Here is a 20,386-nt window from a genome sequence, read left to right as displayed (position 1 = left end):
CTGGAGTCAAATGTATGCCAGACCAGGTAAGGACAGCAGATTGCCTTCCTTAAAGGACATTAGCGAACCAGGTGGGTTTTTGCAACAATCAATGATAGTTTCATTGCCATCATTACTGAGACTAGGTTTCGATACCATATTTTTTTTTGTTATTAATTAAATTAATTTAAATTTCACCAGCTGCAATGGTGGGATTTGAACCCATGTTCGCAGGACATTAGCCTGGGCCTCTGGATTAGTAGCTCAGTGACATTACCACTATGTCATCGTCTCCCCCTATAGGGTTTAAGTGTTGCATCAGCCAAACGACCACTCTTATCCCCCACCTCACTGTCTGTGTGTTGGATATGTGCAGCTTGAAGTCATGGATAATGTGCATGAATTGGGCACTTGCCATTCATTTCCTACTTAGTACTGATGAGCTTCCACTCATTCATGTGATAATTGACCATAGCAAGAATGTTTCATTGAGTTTCTACAATCAGAGGCTTGCAGAGTGAGGCTGTTGGGGGTGGGGTGAGATGGGGACTGGGAAACGGAGGGTGCTGGAAGACAGGAAAGGCATCCTGAACAAGCACAGTAGGGGTTGACATCAGGCCACTAGCATTAGAAAGAATAAAGGAATGTTTAGGAAGGACCAGATGCCCCTGTCCTATCAACACCCTCACCTTTGTTAACTCTCGCCCCACCCCCACTTTATTTGCTTAAAACCTTTCACATTTCTAATACTTGTCAGTTCTGATGAAGAGTCACTGACCTGAAACGTTAACTCTGCTTCTCTCTGCACAGATGCTGCCAGACCTGCTGAGTATTTCCAGCATTTTTTGTTTTTATTCCAGATGGAAGACTTGTTTTACATGACAAGTAACAAAGGGAACAATATGCATCTCCCAGGGGGTGAGGAGGGTTGTCTTTTATAATCCAGAGTGACTCTGTAGGTATTAGATCCTCAGAGGATGTTTGACAGATTGGTAAAGCTTTGAAGAAATGACAATGCAAGTGATTTGAGGAAGAAGGCATTTTCACTTGCTCAATGTCACTACCTGCACTGAAACTTCTCCATTCACTTCAGACCTGGGAGGGACTGGAGGGAGCTTATTTTTCCCTTTGTTCTACATTAATTCTCAGGATGTAGGGGTCACTGGTAAGGCTGGCATTTATTGCCCATCCCTATTTGCCGTCGAGAAGGTGGTGGTGGGCTATTTTTGTGCATGGATTAGCGGTGGCTGAGTAGGTATCACTCGTTGCCTCTGGTTTTCTGAGTCAGAAAATTATGGGTTCCATTCCTACTCCGAAAGCAAAAAGATCAGCTTGTATTTCCAGTGGAGTGCCCTTGGATGGGATGTTGAACTGAAGTACTATCTACCCTCTTAGATGGACCTGCAACATCCCATTGTCACTATTTTAGCAGAGCAGGGGAGTTCTCCCTGGTGTTTTGGTTGATATCTCGCCCCAACCAACATTATTAAAAAACAAGATTATTTGGTCATTACCTCTTTGCTTTACGTGGGAGCTTGCTGTGTGCAAATTGGCTGCAGCATTGGGATTTGTGGTTGTGATAGGCATGTCTTTCGCTCTTACGAGTTGTCGACAAATATAGGGCTACCCCATGAACAGTTTCCCCAATGGAAATTTTCTAGAGTTGTGATCTAGATTTAAAAAGCAAAACCACCATTCTATGTTATGTAGATGACTAAACTGGCATGGGTATGTGCTGAGCTCACAACTACAGGAGGGCATGTGGACATGTAATTGGTGCAACAGATTCCCATCCTGTTAATAAAAGCAAAATACTGAGGATGCTGGAAATCTGAAATAAAAACAAGAAATGCTGGAACCACTCAGCAGGTCTGGCAGCATCTGTGGAAAGAGAAGCAGAGTTAACGTTTCGGGTCAGTGACCCTTCATCGGAACTGACAAATATTAGAAAAGTCACAGGTTATAAGCAAGTGAGGTGGGGGTGGGGCAAGAGATAACAAAGGAGGTGTAGATTGGACCAGGCCACATAGCTGACCAAAAGGTCACGGAGCAAAGGCAAACAATATGTTAATGGTGCGTTGAAAGACAAAACGTTAGTACAGATTAGGTGTTAATACACTGAATATTGAACAGCAGCAAGTGCAAAGCTGTTAAGCTGCTCCCAAGGATGGTACAACACAACAGTGCAGTTTCCAGTCTGTAGGAAGCCAACAACCTAACCCCAAACAACAATTTATATTTATCTTCTTCTTCTTCTTCTTTGGCCTCCTTGTCTCGGGAGACAATGGGTAAGTGCCTGGAGGTGGTCAGTGGTTTGAGGAGCAACGCCTGGAATGGCAATAAAGGCCAATTCTAGAGTGACAGACTCTTCCACAGGTGCTGAAGAAAAAATTGGTTGTCGGGGCTGTTACACAGTTGGCTCTCCCCTTGCGCTTCTGTCTTTTTTCCTGCCAACTGCTAAGTCTCTTCGACTCGCCACAGTTTAGCCCCGCCTTTATGGCTGCCCGCCAGCTCTGGTGATCGCTGGCAACTGACTCCCACGACTTTTGATCAATGTCACAGGACTTCAAGTCGCGTTTGCAGACGTCTTTAAAGCGGAGACATGGACGGCCGGTAGGTCTGATACCAGTGGCGAGCTCGCTGTACAATGTGTCCTTGGGGATCCTGCCATCTTCCATGCGGCTCACATGGCCAAGCCATCTCAAGCGCCACTGACTCAGTAGTGTGTATAAGCTGGGGATGTTGGCCGCCTCGAGGACTTCTGTGTTGGAGATTTATATAGCACTCCTAACATAGTAAAAAGTGCTTCACAGGAGCAATTATCAAAATTTGACCCGGAGCATATAAGGCGCCAAAACCTTGGTCAAAGAGATAGGTTTTAAAAGCATCTTAAAGGAGGAAAGAGAGGTAGAGAGATGGAGAGGGTTAGGGAGTGAATTCCAGCACTTAGTGCCCAGGCAGACCTCCAATGGCAAAGCGATTAAAGTTGGGGGATGCACAAGAGGCCAGAGTTGGGGCAGCGCAGAGATCTCTGAAGGTTGTAGGGCTGGAGGAGATTACAGAGATGGGAAGTGGGCAAGGCCATGGTGCGATTTGAAAACCAGAATGAGAACTTTAAAATTGAGGCGTTGCGGGACCTGGAGCCAATGTAGGTCAGCAAGGACAGTGGTTGATGGATGAACAGTTAGAATACAGGCAGCAGATAAACTCATATTTGCGACGTTCCTTGTGCTGACTATTGTGAACACCACCAGAGCCAATCTCAGACCAAAAGTGAGATTAATTCGGCAGACCAGGCTGAACGGATCCAAATCCATTGCACAAAATAGCTCCCCAAATCATGCTGAGAATACTTAATCAGACTAGTCAGAACAGATCCAATGCAGCTCTGGTCCCAAATCACAATGCAACTCTGTTTGAGCAGCCATGTGAAACTAGCCCCAAAGCAGTCTTGCTTTCAAACCACAACCGAACCAATTGTACAATCCAAGCTGAACACAGCAGCACATGCCCAGCAGTTAGCACCGGTTCCTCCTCCACTGGGATGAATTGTTAAATATAACTAGTAAAACTAGCCTTGGGATCAATCTTCACTTCTAATCTTTCATTGGCAACTATCCCACACACGTCTCTCCTGGTGTATCTATGGCTCTAGGGCAAAGCTCTCCTGTGTAATGCAAATTCTTCATTTTATCCAAAAGTTCTTTTAACTTTGGTAAGGGAAGAGAGGCTGAAGGAGTGCATTGTCCACGAGGACAGGAATATGGATTTGTTTCACAGCCAGCTGGCTACCCAGTGATGCGTTACTATTTTCTGTCACTGTATTGGGTCTCGAGCTATACATAGATTTAAAAAGAAATAAAAGTGCCTTGAGAGCTTTGAAGTTTTAGTACCTTAACTATTTAGGACAATCCGCAAATCCCCTTCTCAATCTTTCTCTCGACTCGAGTGTCCTGGCTCTCATCTGTCTCTTGCCTTTCTTTTACAGAAGCAGTAACCACTGCGTATTAACGAGCATATTGTGAAGCAGTGGAGGCATAAGACAGCTCAGGCTAATTCTGGAAAAAATGCATAAAAATTATGTCAAGATATTATTGGCTGGAATAGTTTCAGAGGTGCTGAGATTGCAATGGGGGAAGGCGGAATGTCAATGGACTGGATTTTGTGCTAGAGCCAGGGCTCCCGCCGTTGGGCCGAAAAGGCGGGGCGGCCTTTTCACAACCACTGCACCCCACACACCCACTGGTCTTTTTCAATCAAAGTTTCAAGAGCCGGGATCACTGTCCCTTTAAAGACGGGGATCCCGCCTCCAAGAGCTGCCAGCCAATCAGAGGGCCAGCAGCTTGGCCAACAGCTCAACAGTATCGGCAGCGCCACTGGTAGCGATGGCCACTGCCAAGACTGCAAAGGCCTCGGACCCAGGCCCAATGCTGGAACCCTGGACCACTGGCGGGCGAAGCGGGATTGCTGGGGTCAGTCTGGATGCTCCGGCTAGGGGGGCTGGGAGTGGTCATGCAGTCCAGAGGAAGGGGTTCCTGAGAGGGAAACTGGTTCCTGGTGGGTCCTCCATGAGCCACAAATTGCTCACCAAGGAGGGACCGGCCCCAAGCCCTCAGGGAGGGCACCTCATGTTTTTTATTTATTTGTTTGGGGGATGTTGGCATCACTGGCTATGCCAGCATTTATTGCCCGTCCCTAATTGCCCTTTGATAAGGTGGTAGTGAGCTGCCTTCATGAACCACTGCAGTCCTTGGGGTGTAGGTACACCCACAGTGCAGTTAGGGAGCGGGTTCCAGGATTTTGACCCAACTACGGTGAAGGAACGGCGATATAGTTCCAAGTCAGGATGGCGTGTGCTTGGAGGGAAACTTGCAGGTGGTGGTGTTCCCATGCATCTACTGCCCTTGCCCTTCTCGGTGGTAGAGGTCGCAGGTTTGGAAGGTGCTGTCGAAGCAGCCTTGGTGAGTTGCTGCAGTGCATCTTGTAGATGGTACACACTGCTGTCACTATGCGTCGTTGGTGGAGGGAGTAAGCGTTGAAGGTGGTGGATAGGATGCCAATCTAGCGGGCTGCTTTGTCCTGGATGGTGTCGAGCTTCTTGAGTGGTGCTGGAGATGCACCCATCCAGGCAAGTGGACAGTATTCCATTACACTCCTGACTTGTGCCTTGCAGATGGTGGATAGACTTTGGGGAGTCAGGAGGTGAGTTACTCACTGCAGGATTCCTAGTCTATGACCTGCTCTTGTAGCCACGGTATTTATATGGCTACTCCAGTTCAGTTTCTGGTCAATGGTAACCCCCAGGATGTTGATGGTGGGAGTATCAGCGATGGTAATACCCTTGAACGTCAAGGGGAGATGGTTAGATTCTCTCTTGTTGGAGATGGTCATTGCCTGGCAGTTGTTAATAGGCGTCTTCTCTGCATGGTGGAGCCCCCCCCTACCCTGCTGCCGGTAAGATCCCAGTGGCTTTGGGAAGGGGCCCTTAATTGGCCATTCATAGGCCACTTAAGGGACTCAATTGGCCTCTGGTTGGGAAGGCTGTCCTTGGCCTATCTCGCCCCTGGGAAGATCACTTGGCAACGGGGAGGCGACAGGCCCTCCACCCCACCACACCCCCACCACCACCGGTTACGATACTCCCTGCACCACCCGTGCCCCCACCCCCCCACTGCCTCCAACCCCGCCTCAGGGAGACACACAAAATCCCAACCATTTATGTCTGCTGGAAAGTGAATTGACCAGTCCCTTGAATCTGGAGCAAATGGCAACATTGGTTGTCATTTCCCAATAATCTTCTACTTCAATTGAAATCATACCATAAGATCATACAGTTAATGAGGTGGCCATTTGGCCCATCATGTCTGTGTCAGTACTTCGAAAGAGCTCTCAGCTTTTTCCCCCATAGCACTGCAAATATTTCCTTATCCAATATACATCCAATTTCCTTTTGAAAGTTATTATTGAATTTGCTTCCACCGCCCTTTCAGGCAGCGCGTTCCAGATCACAACAACTCTCTGCATAAAAAATAATTCTCCTCATCTCCTCTCTGGTTCTTTTGCCAATTATCTTAATCAATTATCTGGTTACCGACCCTCCTGCCACTGGAAACTGTTACTCCCCATTCACTCCATCAAAACCCCTCGTAACTTAGAAATCTTCAACTCTTCTGTGTTGGTCACTATTGGTTTACTGGAGAGGGAAACTGTTTCTCAATGCACAATGAGTGCCACTTGTTAATGTTTAAAGTGCAGTGGAAGGTTTCTAGCTCAGTGAGGATTGATAGGAGTGGCAGGAGAGCAAGTGGTCATGGAGAGGGATAGGACATAAACCTGAGAACAAGCTGCAATCGTACGGGACAGTCGGCCAATTAGTACGGATTAAGTGGTGTATTTGTAATCATCACCTGAAGTAAATGGCAAATGGTCAGGCCCAGGCCGATTGAGGCCCTTAAGTGGCTAATTAATGGCCAATTAAGAGCCACTTCCTGCCTCTACCTCAATTTTGTTGGAAAGTGGAGGGGCCTGCCGCCATGGGGAGATGTCATCAGGCCTCCTAGCGGGGTCTGGGTGAGTCCCACCTTTGGGGGAAATGCAGGGCCCCCAGAGGGTCCCACTGATGGTGATGGCTGTCCCTCTGGGAAGACCCCCCTACCCTGACACTGCCCCCACCCCCCCAGTCCACCCCATCGCAGAGGCCTGCCTAAATGGCCCTGGTGACCTGGACCCCACTCACCTCTCCAAGGATCTTCTGCAGTCTTCTATTCTGCAGGGCCTCCTGTAGTACCAGCAGTGGGCACTGCTCCTAGTGCCATTGCTGGTACGATAGAACTGCTGGCCTTCTAATTGGCCGGCAGCTCTTGGAGGCAGGAGCTCGTCCCTTAAACGGGTGGCATCATAATGGCAGCGAGTTAATTGCCTGTCTGCCATTAAATAGCACCTGGTGGGGTCCAATGGAGGGGCAAGTCAAGGTCTCTCCCCACCTTCCGGTCTGCCACTGGATCCCCTGTCGCCAGAATAAAATTCGGCCCATAATGTTTGCTTGGCTGCTGTTGAAAAATCATTGAAAATCTCAGTCACTAAAAGCTTTCGCAGCAAAAGGCAAAGAAAGAAATGAATAAAAATAAATTGCTGTGTTAAAACAAAGATATTTTTGATAATCAAATTAAATGTTTAGAATATACTGGATAACCTGGTCCAAACTGAGATCGGAGTCAATTCTGGTTTGATCAAATCTAATGGCAAACTTGAATTTGACATCAATTCTATACAATAGATACAGTCTCTTTCATATCACTCAGTTGCTATCAATCTCACCACTGAGCCAAAACGTCGTAGATTCAGGTCCTGCTATGACTTAAGCTCATAATCTAGGTTCGCACTTAAGTGCAGGACTGAGGAAGTGCTGCACTGTCAGAAGTGTCATTTTCGAGATGAGATGTTAATATAAGCCGGTTATTCGGATGGTTCCGATGAACCTTTAGGATCTTACAGCATTTTTGGAAGAAAAGCAGTGAGTTCACCTCATGAGTTAGCCATCATTCTCACACCAAAACATATTTCCTCAGCCCATTTATTGTTTGTTGGATCTTGCTGTGTGCAAATTAGCTATTCGTATAACTTGATGCACTTGAAAAGTAATCCAACGATTCTAAATTGCTTCTGGGCTCCAGTGACTGCCATGCTTTCACCTGCCTGAACGCTGAAATTCCCTCCCCAAATCTCCCCACCACTCCTTGTTCTTTATTCTTTCATAGGATGTGGGCATCACTGGCAAGGTCAACATTTGTTGCCCGTCCCTAATTGCCCTTGAACTGAGTATCTTGCTGAGCCATTTCAGAGGACAGTTAAGAGACACCCACAATGCTGTGGGTCTGGAGTCACATGTCGGACAGACCAGGTGAAGACAGCAGATTTCCTTCCCTAGAGGACATCAGCAAACCAGCTGGATTTTTACAATGATAGCTTTTTTGCACCATTACATAAACTAGCTTTCAATTCCAAATTGTTTTTCTTAAATCAATTGACTAATTGAATTTAAATTCCACCAACTGCCACAGTGGGATTTGAATTTGGGGGCATTAGCCTGGGCCTCTAGATTACTAGCCTAGCAACGGTACCACTACACCATCATCTTACTAGCTTTTTGACTGAGTTCTTGGTCCCAATATCTTCTTATGAGGCTTAGCGTCAAATTTTGTTTGATGATTCTCCTGTGAAGTGTCTTAGGACGTCTTACTATGTTAAAGGTGCTATGCAAATGCAAGTTGTTGTTGCTTTGTGATATTTTGAGGGACATAAGCAGGTGCCACACACATTTAAGGATATTACTTTCATTCCTTTCTCCCTTGTTCACAAGAGATGTGGCTAGTAAATAAAGAGTGAGTGAATAACTTAGGGATGACACTGAAGTATAATTCTGTTTTCCACATACTGAAGTGGGATAAAAATACATCTTGAAACTATCCCTTTAAAACCTATGCTACCTTTTCAGGCATTACTCAATTATTAACTCCCATAAGAGAAGAAGACAGGACTTCTTTGACTTGCTTCAGAATTTGTGTTGTTCAAATAGATTACAGTGGGCCTCACTGTCTGCAGTCATCTGGATAGAGTTCCCTTCCATAAAGAGATATTTTTCTTGACAGCAGCAACTTATTAAAACGTTACTCTCTTAATAACCTATGGATTTTTGACACACTATCTATCCAATTTCAGGCTCCATCTCCATCTCAAACATCTCTAACTTGCATCTTTTGCATTCTAACCCAGCCTCATGGCTAGCTCCTGTAGCAGAAGAAATCATTACTGTGCAGTGTGCTGTGAATACATCTCCTTCACATTATTGCTAGCTTCAAGATATGCCTTCTCCAAATAAATATATTCCTGATGTAGGTACAGGTTTCCAATCCTTTCCTATTCACTTACACTATACAAAATCCCAATGGACCAACATCATTCCCATTGGCTCCCATGTAAAAATCCCAATGGACCAAATGCTTTCCCATTCACTCCCATTGTACAAAATCCCAATGGACCAAACCTCTTTCCATTCACTTCCATTGTATAAAATTCCAATGGACCAAACTCCTTCTTGTTCATTCCCATGGTACAAAATCCTAAAGGACCAACCTCTTTCCCATTCAGTCCCATTGTAAAAATACCAAAGGACCAAACCCATTCCCATTCACTCCCATTGTACAAAATCCCAATGGACCAAACCTCTTCCCATTCACTTCCATTGTATAAAATTCCAATGGACCAAACTCCTTCTTGTTCATTCCCATGGTACAAAATCCCAAAGGACCAAAACCCCTTCCCGATCACTTACACTAAACAAAATCTTAATGGATTAATAGGGTGGTGAAAAAGGCATATGGGACACTTGCCTTTATCAATCGAGGCATAGATTACAAAAGCAGGGAGGTCATGTTGGAGTTGTATAGAACTTTGGTAAGGCCACAGCTGGAGTACTCTGTGCAATTCTGGTCACCACATTATAGGAAAGATGTGTTTGTACTGGAAGGGGTGCAGAGGCAATTCACCAGGATGTTGCCTGGGATGGAATATTTAAGCTATGAAGAGAGGTTGGATAGGCTTGGGTTGTTTTTGCTGGAGCAGAGAAGACTGAGGGGTGACCTGATTGAGGTGTACAAGATTATGAGGGGCATGGACAGGGTAGATAGGGAGCAGCTGTTCTCCTTAGTTGAAGGGTCAGTTACGAGGGGTCACAAGTTTAAGGTGAGGGGCAGGAGGTTTAAGGGGGATTTGAGGAAGAACTTTTTTACCCAGAGGGTGGTGACAGTCTGGAATGCACTGCCTGGGAGGGTGGTAGAGGCAGGTTGCCTCACATCCTTTAAAAAGTACCTGGATGAGCACTTGGCACGTCATAACATTCAAGGCTATGGGCCAAGTGCTGGCAAATGGGATTAGGTAGACAGGTCAGGTGTCTTTAATGCATCGGTGCAGATTCGATGGACTGAAGGGCCTCTTCTGCACTGTATTATTCTGTGATTCTGTGATTCTGAGCAAATTCCCATTCACATTCACTCCAATAATGCCAGAACTCCAATGAATGAAATCCATTACTGCCAAATTTCCTGATCAATGCATAACACTTGAAGCAGAACACTTCGATGAAGAAACCTTGGCACAAGATGGAGCCCATTAACTGCAAAATCTCGCCTTCAGGGAGTACGTTTTAGAAGTACACAGTTTTGTGTGACATCTCTCTCTCTGTCCAGCATTCTCTACAGTTTGAGACTGAATCACTGAATAGCTTTTAAATGACAAGGACAAATGTATGTTAATTGGCTAATTTTATTTTTATCGACTTGGATGCATATCAGTCATTCCTTCATCGCCGCTGTGTCAAAATCCTGGAACTCCTGACTTACTAGCACTGTGGGAGCACTTTCACCACACGGACTGTAGCAGTTCAAGCAGCAGTTCACCACCTTCTCAAGGGCAGTTAGGGTTGGGCAATAAATGTTGGTCTTGCCAGCAAATAATATTTTGAGAAAGATTACATATAATAAGAATTATGAGCAGGAGTAGGCCATTTGGCCCCTTGAGCTTGCTCCGCCATTTGATAAGATCATGGCTGATCTGATTGTGGCCTTTCGTGTCTACCCAGAATAACCTTTGACTCCCTTGTCAATCAAGAATCTATCTAACCCAGTCTTAAAAATATTCATTCTACTGCTCTCTGGGGAAGGGAATCCCACAAACATCCCTCTGAGAGAAAAACTACTCTCCTGATCTCCGTTTTAAATGGGAGACCCCTTATTTTTATACTGTGTCCCTCCCATAAGGGCAAACATCTTCTCAGCATTCACCCTGTCAAGTCCCCTCAGGATCTTATATGTTTCATCTCATAAGATCACATCTCATTCTTCTAAACTCTAATGGATGCAGGTGCAACCTGTCCAACCTTTCCTCATAAGATGACCACTTCATCCCTGGAATTAGTTGAGTGAATCTTCTTTGAACTGCTTCGAATGCAATGATATCCTTTCTTAAGTAAGGATATCAAAACTGTACACAGTACTCCAGATGTGGTCTCACCAGCACCCTGTACAACTGTAGCAAAACTTCCCTACTTTTATACTCGACTCCCCTTGCAATAAAACAACAACATTCCATTTGCCTTCTTAATCACTTGTTGTACCTGCATACTAACTTTTTATGATTCATGTACCAGGACTTTGTACTGCAGAGTTTGATAATTTCTCACAATTTAAATAATAAACTGCTTTTCTATTCTTCCTGCCAAAGTGGACAAGTTCACATTTCCCCACATTATACTCCATCTGCCAAATTTGTACCCACTCACTTAGCCTATCTATATCCCTTTGCAGACTCTTCACAACTTACTCTCCGACCTATCTATCTGTCATTAGCAAATTTAGCAACCATATATTCTGTCCCTTCATCCAAGTCATTGATAAAGATTATAAATAGTTGAGGTCCTATCACTGATACCTGTGGCACTAGTTACAGCTTGCCAACCCAAAAATAACCCATTTATCCCTACTTTCTGCTTCCTGTTAGCTAACCAATCCTCTATCCATGCTGATATGTTACCCTCCACACCATGAGCTCTTATTTTGTGTAATAACCTTTGGGCTGGAATTTGACATTGGGTGGGAGGCCCTACCCACTGGCCAAAAAGTCAGGGGTGAGCCCACTTCCACCCAGCCTGGGAGCCACGCCAAAATTTTATGCATGCCCCGACCCGCCCCCAACCAGCCCTTAATTGGCCTTGGGTGGGACTTCCACCCCTCTGAGGCAGGAAGTCCTGCCTTCAAGAGCTGCCAGCCAATCAGTGGGCCAGCAGCTCTCAGTCCCAGCAGCACCAGTCGCACCCTCCAAAGGTACCAACATTCACTTTAGTTGCTCTTTTCCTTTCGTTATGCCAATGTGTTTTGTTAAATGATAGTTTTCTTTAATCCACTGACTGGAGATCTGAATTTATATATTTTTTAAAAAGACATTTTTCAATGACCAGTTAAAAGGTTGATTTTGCTGGCAGCTTAAGTTGGTTACCTAGTTTGACTGTATCCTACAGTGCAAAGGACTGTGAGGAGGGAGACAAAATGTCTGTGCATTTTCCAGCAAGAACCAAGACCCAGGAAGTTTAAAGGAACTTTTGCAAGAGAGAAATACTGATAACTGCTATGTTTTGAATCACTGAGTGACTGTCATGTGACAAGCCCCTCCCCATCTGTGGTTTTAAGCTGGTGTTTTCTCTGCAGCAGAGGAGAAGCAACTGGACTCTGACATGAGCAGACCCTACGTAGGGGTCTCTCTCTCTCTCTCTCACTCTCTCTTTCCATTCCAGCTTGAAAGTTTTCAAATCCTGCCTGTTGACTGGCCACCTTTGCATACTCTGGCTCAGAAACCCCATTGGAGGAAATCATCCGCGTCACTGTCTGCAAGAGACTCACTGAACCCATCATCTACCTCTTCAAACTAAAAGCCTCAGGAATATTGAATTCAGCTGGAGGCCAGCAGAATAGCCAAATGCCACAGACTGTATATTTTTTTATTGACTAACTCAACCAATCTACCTTTCCCCACTCTGTAACCTATTTGTGTGTGTGTAAACTTCTAGTGTGTGTGAGAGTGAAAGTTGTTGCATTTTTAATATTTTATTGGTTCAGTTTAGGTACAAGAAAATTAACCTCTTTCTTGTTAACTCAAGAAAACCTGTCCCATTAGCTCTTGCTATGATCATAGCAAGTAAGTAATCAAACATCTACTGAATTGGCCAGTACATCCACTTTAAGGAAGAATTAAACCTATTGTAGTCAAACAAGGAGAGAGAAAAGAGGGAAGCCCTTCAACCCCTCCTCACTTGACTGTAACACTTTTTAAATACTTGTAGAAACTCTTACTATCTGTTTTTATATTTCTAACTAGCTTTCTCACAGATTCTAAATTTCTCCCCCCTTTTTTTAAGTCATTCTTTGAAACTAAACAGAAATGTTTATGCAATGGGATTATCTGGCTCATTTTCTCAAGGTGGTTTGGAGACTTTTATTTGCCAAGACCTCAGGTGATGGTGTCCGCCAGAAACATTAACGGTTATCTCTCAGATACTGACAGCACTTTCCAAACATGCAACCTCTACCACCTAGAAGGACAAGGGCAGCAGATACATGGGAACACCACCACCTGCAAGTTTTCCTCCAAGCCACACACCATCCTGACTTGGAACTATATCACCATTCTTTCACTGTCGCTGGGTCAAAATCCTGGAACTCCCTTCCTAACAGCACTGTGGGTATACCTACTCCACCTGGACCGCAGCGATTCAAGAAGGCGGCAGCTCACCATCACCTTTTCAAGGGCAATTAGGGATGGACAATAAATGCTGGCCTAGCCAGCAATGTCCACATTCCACGAAAGAATAAAAAAAAATTCAATGTAAAAAGAGGTTGCATCATGCCTTGTGATGGCCTCAGAAAAGGTTGGGAGAAATGGGGAGAGAGACAGAGAGAGGAAAAAAATGCCCTCACAGCTTCTTAACTGTCCCAGTGAAAAGGACTATTGTTCAACACTACACACTCTGCTTTCCGCAGCACTTGACATCCAAAAACTGGAAATAATGGGAGGCTTGTCCCCGAAAAGAATGACCCATGTCAAGAAATGGTTTGCTTCACAAACACGTTTTATTGTGTGTAAAAAAATAACTTTCCCTCCCCATGAGTAAGATGATGAAAAATAAACTGAGCAAAGCTTTCCGAAATGCCTCAAGAAAATAATGTATTATTTTGATGAGAGGTCTCTCAGTTAGACTCGAGGGTTGGGAGACATTAACAATCAGCTTGTTTGTGTTACAAGGAGTTCTGTTTTTATTTTCTCCAATTATTTCCCATCTGTCAGTCCTAAAGATCCTGTGGGCATGAGCAGCAGGGCTCTGTCATCCATTCCAAATGCCTGTTCTGCAGATGAGAAACTGGGGAGTAAGTACTGGCTGTCCTGAGCTGGCGAAAGGTGCTGTATAAATGCAAATGTGGGGGAAATTCAGTCGTGCCCACCACACCTAACTACTAGACACAAAGTACAGGATTTTTGTTTGGGGTCGAGACCCCGATGTCAACATCATTTCTGGGTCCTGACCCTGCATGGTGTGGACGGAACACACCCAACAATATTTTTGTTGGATTAACCAATTAATGGCCAAAGGACGCACTCGCTGTCCAATTACGAATGGTAGACTGGCTCCCAACACTGGAGGGCCAATTGGAGGCCCTTCAGCAGTAAGAAAGCTGCAGCCTGCCGACGCAAGTAAGGGAGAGAGAGGGTGAGTCAAGATGGAGACACCCTCTCAGCATTTTTACAATCTTTGAGAATATAAATGACCTCAGTTGCCTTTGTGGAGGGGAAACCTCTACAGGACAGCCTGCGGCCATTTGTAGGTTGGCTTCCTGGGTGGGAGTGCGGGAGGGGGTTTGCTGATTAGTGAAGCCAGCGCTGGCCCCCTGGATTGCCACTGGGAGGCTGCCTCCTTTCTCTGGCTGTGTTTCAGCCACTGCAGGGGGGGCCTACCTGTCGACTGCAAAGTTCCAGTCGGCATGGAACAGAGGCCTTAATGCCCTCAATTAATCTTGTCCTTGACCTGGCCCCCTTAAAAATGGCCAGGAGGCAGAACAATGACATCAAACTAGCACGCCGGATGATAGGTGGAAATTCTGTTCCCGCCTCTAGCGGGTTTCCAAAATTCTGCCCACAGTTTGAAACAGAGAGTGCTGAGAGTGCTGGATGATATCCAAGTGCAGCTGTCCTGTCCCATCTTTCCCCTCCTTAAGCCAGGGTTATCTCAACCAATCATAACATCCACCCATATTGCTGCTTACCAAGACAACAATGACAACGGGCATTTGTACATTATCTTTAACGTAGTAAAACATCCCAAGACACTTCAAAGGAACAATTTTCCAACAAAATTTGACGGCGAGCCACATAAGGAGATATCAGGATATGTGATCAAATGCTTAGTCAAAGAGGTAGGTTTTAAAGAGCATCTTAAAAGGAGAAGGGAGAGGTGGAGAGGTTTAGGTAGGGAATTCCAGAACTTCATGCCCAGGCAGCTGACGGCATGGCCGCCAATGGTAGGAGAATGGGTTACGGTCCCTCCACCATTCCCCCACCTTAGTAACTAGTTAGACAAAGGCTAACATGGAGCTGGATCCAGGAAAAATTGTGGGTGCAGCTATAGGACAGGGAACGAACGCACAGAGAGAGAGAGATCTAAAGAACAAAGAAACGTCAATCAAGAAAAGTTTACAAAAGAATACTTTTGTTTTCAATTCATAAAACTCAAGTGAAATTTTTTGTTGCCCAGAAGCAACCAATAAAATTTATCTCAACCTCACTTTTCTTTGCAATGCATGCTCCTGGGTATAAGTGAAATGCAATGAACACATCTCAGCTGCTGAGAGGCATAAGCTATCTGGACGTAAGCAGGCTGTACCTTAGGTTGCAAGCACAGAACTAGAGGACACATGTTTAAAATTAAAAAGTCTCAAGTGAGACAGGAGTTTAGGAGAAACGTTTTCCTCATGAAGCAATGAGGCAGCCTCCCAGGTTGAGACCTTTCCTCACATAATAGTGTGTGCAATCCTTTATGTCACCTGAAAGGTAAGCAGATCCTTGATTTAACCTCTCATTGGAAAGGCTCCTCCGACAATGCAGCACTCCCTCAGTACTACACTGGGAGTGTCAGGCTGTATTACCATAGAATCACAGAATGGTTACAGCACACAAGGAAGCCATTTGGCTCGTCATGTTTGTGGCGGCTCTCTGAAAGAGCAACTCATCTAGTCCCACTCCTCTGTATTTTCCCTGTAGCCCTCCAAATATTTTCTCTTCAGATAATTATCCAGTTCTCTTTCAAAGGCCTCAATTGAATCTGCTTCCACCACACTCTCAGGCAGTGCATTCCAGATCCTAATCACTGCATAAAAAAGTTTTTCCTCCTGTCGCTGTTGCTTCTTTTGCCAATCACCTTAAATCAGTGTCCTCTGGTTCTGGATCCTCCGGCCAATGGGAACAGTTTCTCTCTATCTATCCTGTCCAGACCACGCATGATTTTGAACACCTCTATCAAATCCCCTCTTGTCCAAGGAGAACAGACCCAGCTTCTCCAACCTATCCATGTAACTGAAGTTCGTCATCACTGGAACCATTCCCATGAATCTTTTCTGCACCCTCTCTAATGTCTTAGCATCCTTCCAAAAGTCTGGTGCCCCGACTGCGCTCAAGTCTGAAGAGTGGCACGTGAATCCAAGTTTTCTGGCCTCATAGGCGAGAGTGCTACCAACTGAGCCACGTTGATATCTTAGGGACAGCTGGAGCTTGATAGCCATGTTGGGGATCAAAAGATCCGTTCAAAGGCATGGCCCTCATCTAACTAGGTCAACCATTTGATGGCCACATCTCGCCATTTTTTTTCAGTGCTCTCTAGACATGAGTCATGTGGTCTGAAGCATGACTGGCTGGCTGCAAGTTAAGTCCTGGAGGGTTGGGTTTGGATTATGGAGGAGCTCAGGGAGGCACCCAGGAATGCCCACTGTTGGAAGTGCCATCTTTTGGATGACGCATTAAAACCAAGGTCCTGTCTGCCATTTCAGTGGGCTGTAAAAGATCCCCTATTCAAAGAAGAGCAGGGAAGTTCTACCCAGTGTCCTGGTTTACATTTATCTCTCAACCAATACCACCAAAACAGATTTGGCCATTTATTGCAAGGCTGTATTTCCTGATAGTGACTGCACTTCAAAAGCACTTTATTGGCTGTAAAATGCTTTGGGACGTCCTGAAGTCATAGAAAGTGCTAGAAATAGAAGTTAGACTCATAGAGTCACAGAGTTATACAGCACAGAAACAGGCCCTTCAGCCCATCGTGTCTGTGCCGGTCATCAAGCACCTATCTATTCTAATACCATTTTCCAGCACTTGGCCCGTAGCCTTGTATGCTGTGGCATTTCAAGTGCTCATCTAAATACTTCTTATAATGTTGTGAGGGTTCCTGCCTCTACCACCCCTTCAGGCAGTGTGTTCCATATTCCAACCAGCCTCTGGGTGAAAAACTTTTTCCTCCAATCCCCTCGAAACCTCCTGCCTCTTACCTTAAACCTATGCCCCCTGGTTCTTGACCTCTCTGCTAAGGGAAAAAGTTTCTTCCTATCTAACCTATCAATGCCTCTCCTACTATCCATTGTATATTCCCTTGCCTTGTTCGTCCTCCCAAAATGCATCACCTCACACTTCTCAGGATTAAATTCCATCTGCCACTGCTCCGCCCATCTTACCAGCCCGTCTATATCATCCTGTAATCTAAAGCTTTCCTCCTCACTATTTATGACACCACCAATTTTCGTGTCATCTGCAAACTTACTGATCATACCTCCTACATTAATTCTGTAATTAAGTCTTCTGGCCTTTTTTTATTCTTTCATGGGATGTGAGCATCGCTGGCTAGGCCAACATTTATTGCCTGTCCTTAATTGCCTTAACAACTGAGTGGCTTGCGAGGCCATTTCAGAGGGCAGTTAAGAGTCGACCACATTGCTGTGGGTCTGGAGTCGCATGTAGGCCAGACCAGGTAAGGACGGCAGATTTCCTTCCCCAAAGGACATTGGTAAGCTACATGGGTTTTTACACAAATCAACAGTGGTTTCATGGTCACCATCAGACTAGCTTTTTAACGACAGATTTATTAATTGAATTCAAATTTCACCATTTGCCGTGCTGAGATTCAAACCTATGTCCCCAGAGCATTAGCCTGGGCCTCTAGATTACTAGTCCAGTAACATTAACACTACACCATTTCCTCTATAAACCACGATAATACTTAAACCATGATAATGCCACTAGAGAGAGAGACAGCATACGTAATTGATTGCGTGTCTCTGTCCACCATTTCTTTGGCTGAAATTGCAACAACACCAGTGTTTGATTCTACAAATGTGACCTCTAAACCATTCAATGTGGAGTTATAATTAAAAATATTTGACCATGATCAAGGCCAGAAACAGCGAGAGATTTCTGCTAGCATGAAATGAGTAATTGGCATCAGTGGCATGTTACATTGGCAGCGATCTCAATGCCAAACTGGGTCAAATTGACTTTAGTCCTATGGTCTTAATTTGAATAGATCAGTACAAAGAACAAAGAACAAAGAAAATTACAGCACAGGAACAGGCCCTTCGGCCCTCCAAGCCTGCGCCGATCCAGATCCTCTATCTAAACCTGTCGCCTATTTTCTAAGGGTCAGTATCTCTTTGCTTCCTGCCCATTCATGTATCTGTCTAGATACATCTTAAAAGACGCTATTGTGCCCGCGTCTACCACCTCCGCTGGCAACGCGTTCCAGGCACCCACCACCCTCTGCGTAAAGAACTTTCCACGCATATCCCCCCTAAACTTTTCCCCTCTCACTTTGAACTCGTGACCCTTAGTAATTGAATCCTCCATTCTGGGAAAAAGCTTCTTGCTATCCACCCTGTCTATAGCTCTCATGATTTTGTACACCTCAATCAGGTCCCCCCTCAACCTCTGTCTTTCTAATGAAAATAATCCTAATCTACTCAACCTCTCTTCATAGCTAGCACCCTCCACACCAGGTAACATCCTGGTGAACCTCCTCTGCACCCTCTTCAAAGCATCTACATCCTTTTGGTAATGTGGCGACCAGAACTGCACGCAGTATTCCAAATGTGGCCGAACCAAAGTCTTATACAACTGTAACATGACCTGCCAACTCTTATACTCAATACCCCGTCCGATGAAGGAAAGCATGCCGTATGCCTTCTTGACCACTCTATTGACCTAGCGATAGTCTTTCTGCTGGTCAAGTTAAATCCACAGCAAATAGGAAAGTTCATGTTTTGTACCATTTGAACAATGCTTCTGTTTCCAATGGGAGGACAGTTAGCAACCAGAGGGCATAGATTTATGATAATTGATAAAAGGACCAGAGGCAGATGAGGAGAATTTTTTTTACACAACAAATTGTTGGATCTGGAATGCACTGCCTCAAAGGGCGATGGATGTAGGTTCAATAGTAACGTTCAAAAGAGAATTGGATAAATATACGAAGATGGCAGGGCTTTGGGGAATGAGCAAAGAGGAGTGGGACTAATTAGATAGCTCTTTCGAAAAGCTGGCACAGGCATGATGGGTTGAATGGCTTCCTTTTTGTGCTGCAAGATTCTATATGATGAATTAATTTCAGCCATGTCAAACTGATTTAATTCTGAAATTCACCAGTGTATGGCACGTCCAAGGGAACAGAAATGAACTAATAGATGACTGCTGGCAAAATCTGTCCATTAGTTCAGCAAAGGGTTCTTGACCCAGTGTCAAGTCAGCCATCCTTCTACAGCTACCAGCTTTGGACACCTTGCCATAACAAAGTAGCTACGAGTATTAACCTTGACGATAAAATGGAAATTAAATTGCCAGGTTGCTGTACTGCAGAATTGAGTGAGCTGATCACTCCATCCAATGACATGTTAGGAGCTTTCCCCAGCAACTGAACACTGACAGCAATTGACAATATTGTGCAGTTTAGAAAAAAAGCTTTAAAAAGTGTAGTCTCAATAAACAGTGAGAATGCCATTCCATAAAAAGTTCATGGTGGGGTCCCATGTCACTGAAAAATGTCCTTGTTGCTTTTCTGCTGTCCTGTGCAGTTTGTCAAAGGGTCATTTCACCCTTGACCCTCTGTGATACAAGTGAAGCTGAAAATAAACAAGTTGCATTAAAGACCTAATTCCAGACTCTGAGCAGGAGAAAGTCAAGACTTGCTATCTCACCTAAAAGGAAATGATTCCCTTTATTTCATAACCTGTCATTTCTCATTTTCCCTTGCCAGCTCCAATGCCCGAGTTGAATCTTCAATTTTTTATGAGCTTTGTTTGAGTCACAAACAAGCTACAGTCGAAGCAAAATTATAGAGACTCACTGCTATAGAGTCATTATGGCACAAAAGGAGGCCATTTGGCCCATGGAGTCCATGCCAGCTCTCTGTAGAGAAATCTAATCAGTCCCATTCTCCCTGCTCTATCTCCATAGTCCTGCAAGATAATTTTCCTCACGTGCCCAACCAATTTCCTTTTGAAGTCATTGATTGTCTCCGCTTCCACTACCCTCATAGGCAGAGAACTCCATCTGTAAACTGTTAATTCTGGCACATCATATTTACTTCATATTATCATATTACAAACGCGGCGTGAAGTCCTGTAACATTGATCGCAAGTCGTGGGAGTCAGTTGCCAGTGATCGCCAGAGCTGGTGGGCAGCCATAAAGGCGGGGCTAAAGTGTGGCGAATCTAAGAGACTTAGCAGTTGGCAGGAAAAAAGATAGAAGCGCAAGGGGAGAGCCAACTGTGTAACA

General features: G+C 44.9%; 1 protein-coding gene across 3 annotated transcripts in view; it reads right to left on the bottom strand.

Annotated features, from left to right (window-relative positions):
- Window positions 1–20,386, bottom strand: part of cdh11 (cadherin 11, type 2, OB-cadherin (osteoblast)) — a 195,849-nt gene that overhangs the window by 134,238 nt on the left and 41,225 nt on the right. The window contains exon 3 of one of the 3 annotated variants that reach the window (XM_068049075.1): window positions 3,873–4,037. The exons of the other annotated variants lie outside the window; for them this stretch is intronic. The gene's annotated coding sequence lies outside the window, so the exon portion shown is untranslated. The remainder of the gene's footprint in view (window positions 1–3,872; window positions 4,038–20,386) is intronic. 3 annotated transcript variants of the gene reach the window in all.

This window comes from Heterodontus francisci, chromosome 17 (assembly GCF_036365525.1).
Source record: "Heterodontus francisci isolate sHetFra1 chromosome 17, sHetFra1.hap1, whole genome shotgun sequence".
NCBI lineage: Eukaryota > Metazoa > Chordata > Chondrichthyes > Heterodontiformes > Heterodontidae > Heterodontus > Heterodontus francisci.
The sequence above is the reverse complement of the archived record's forward strand: the minus strand, read 5'-3'. Positions and strand labels throughout refer to the sequence as shown.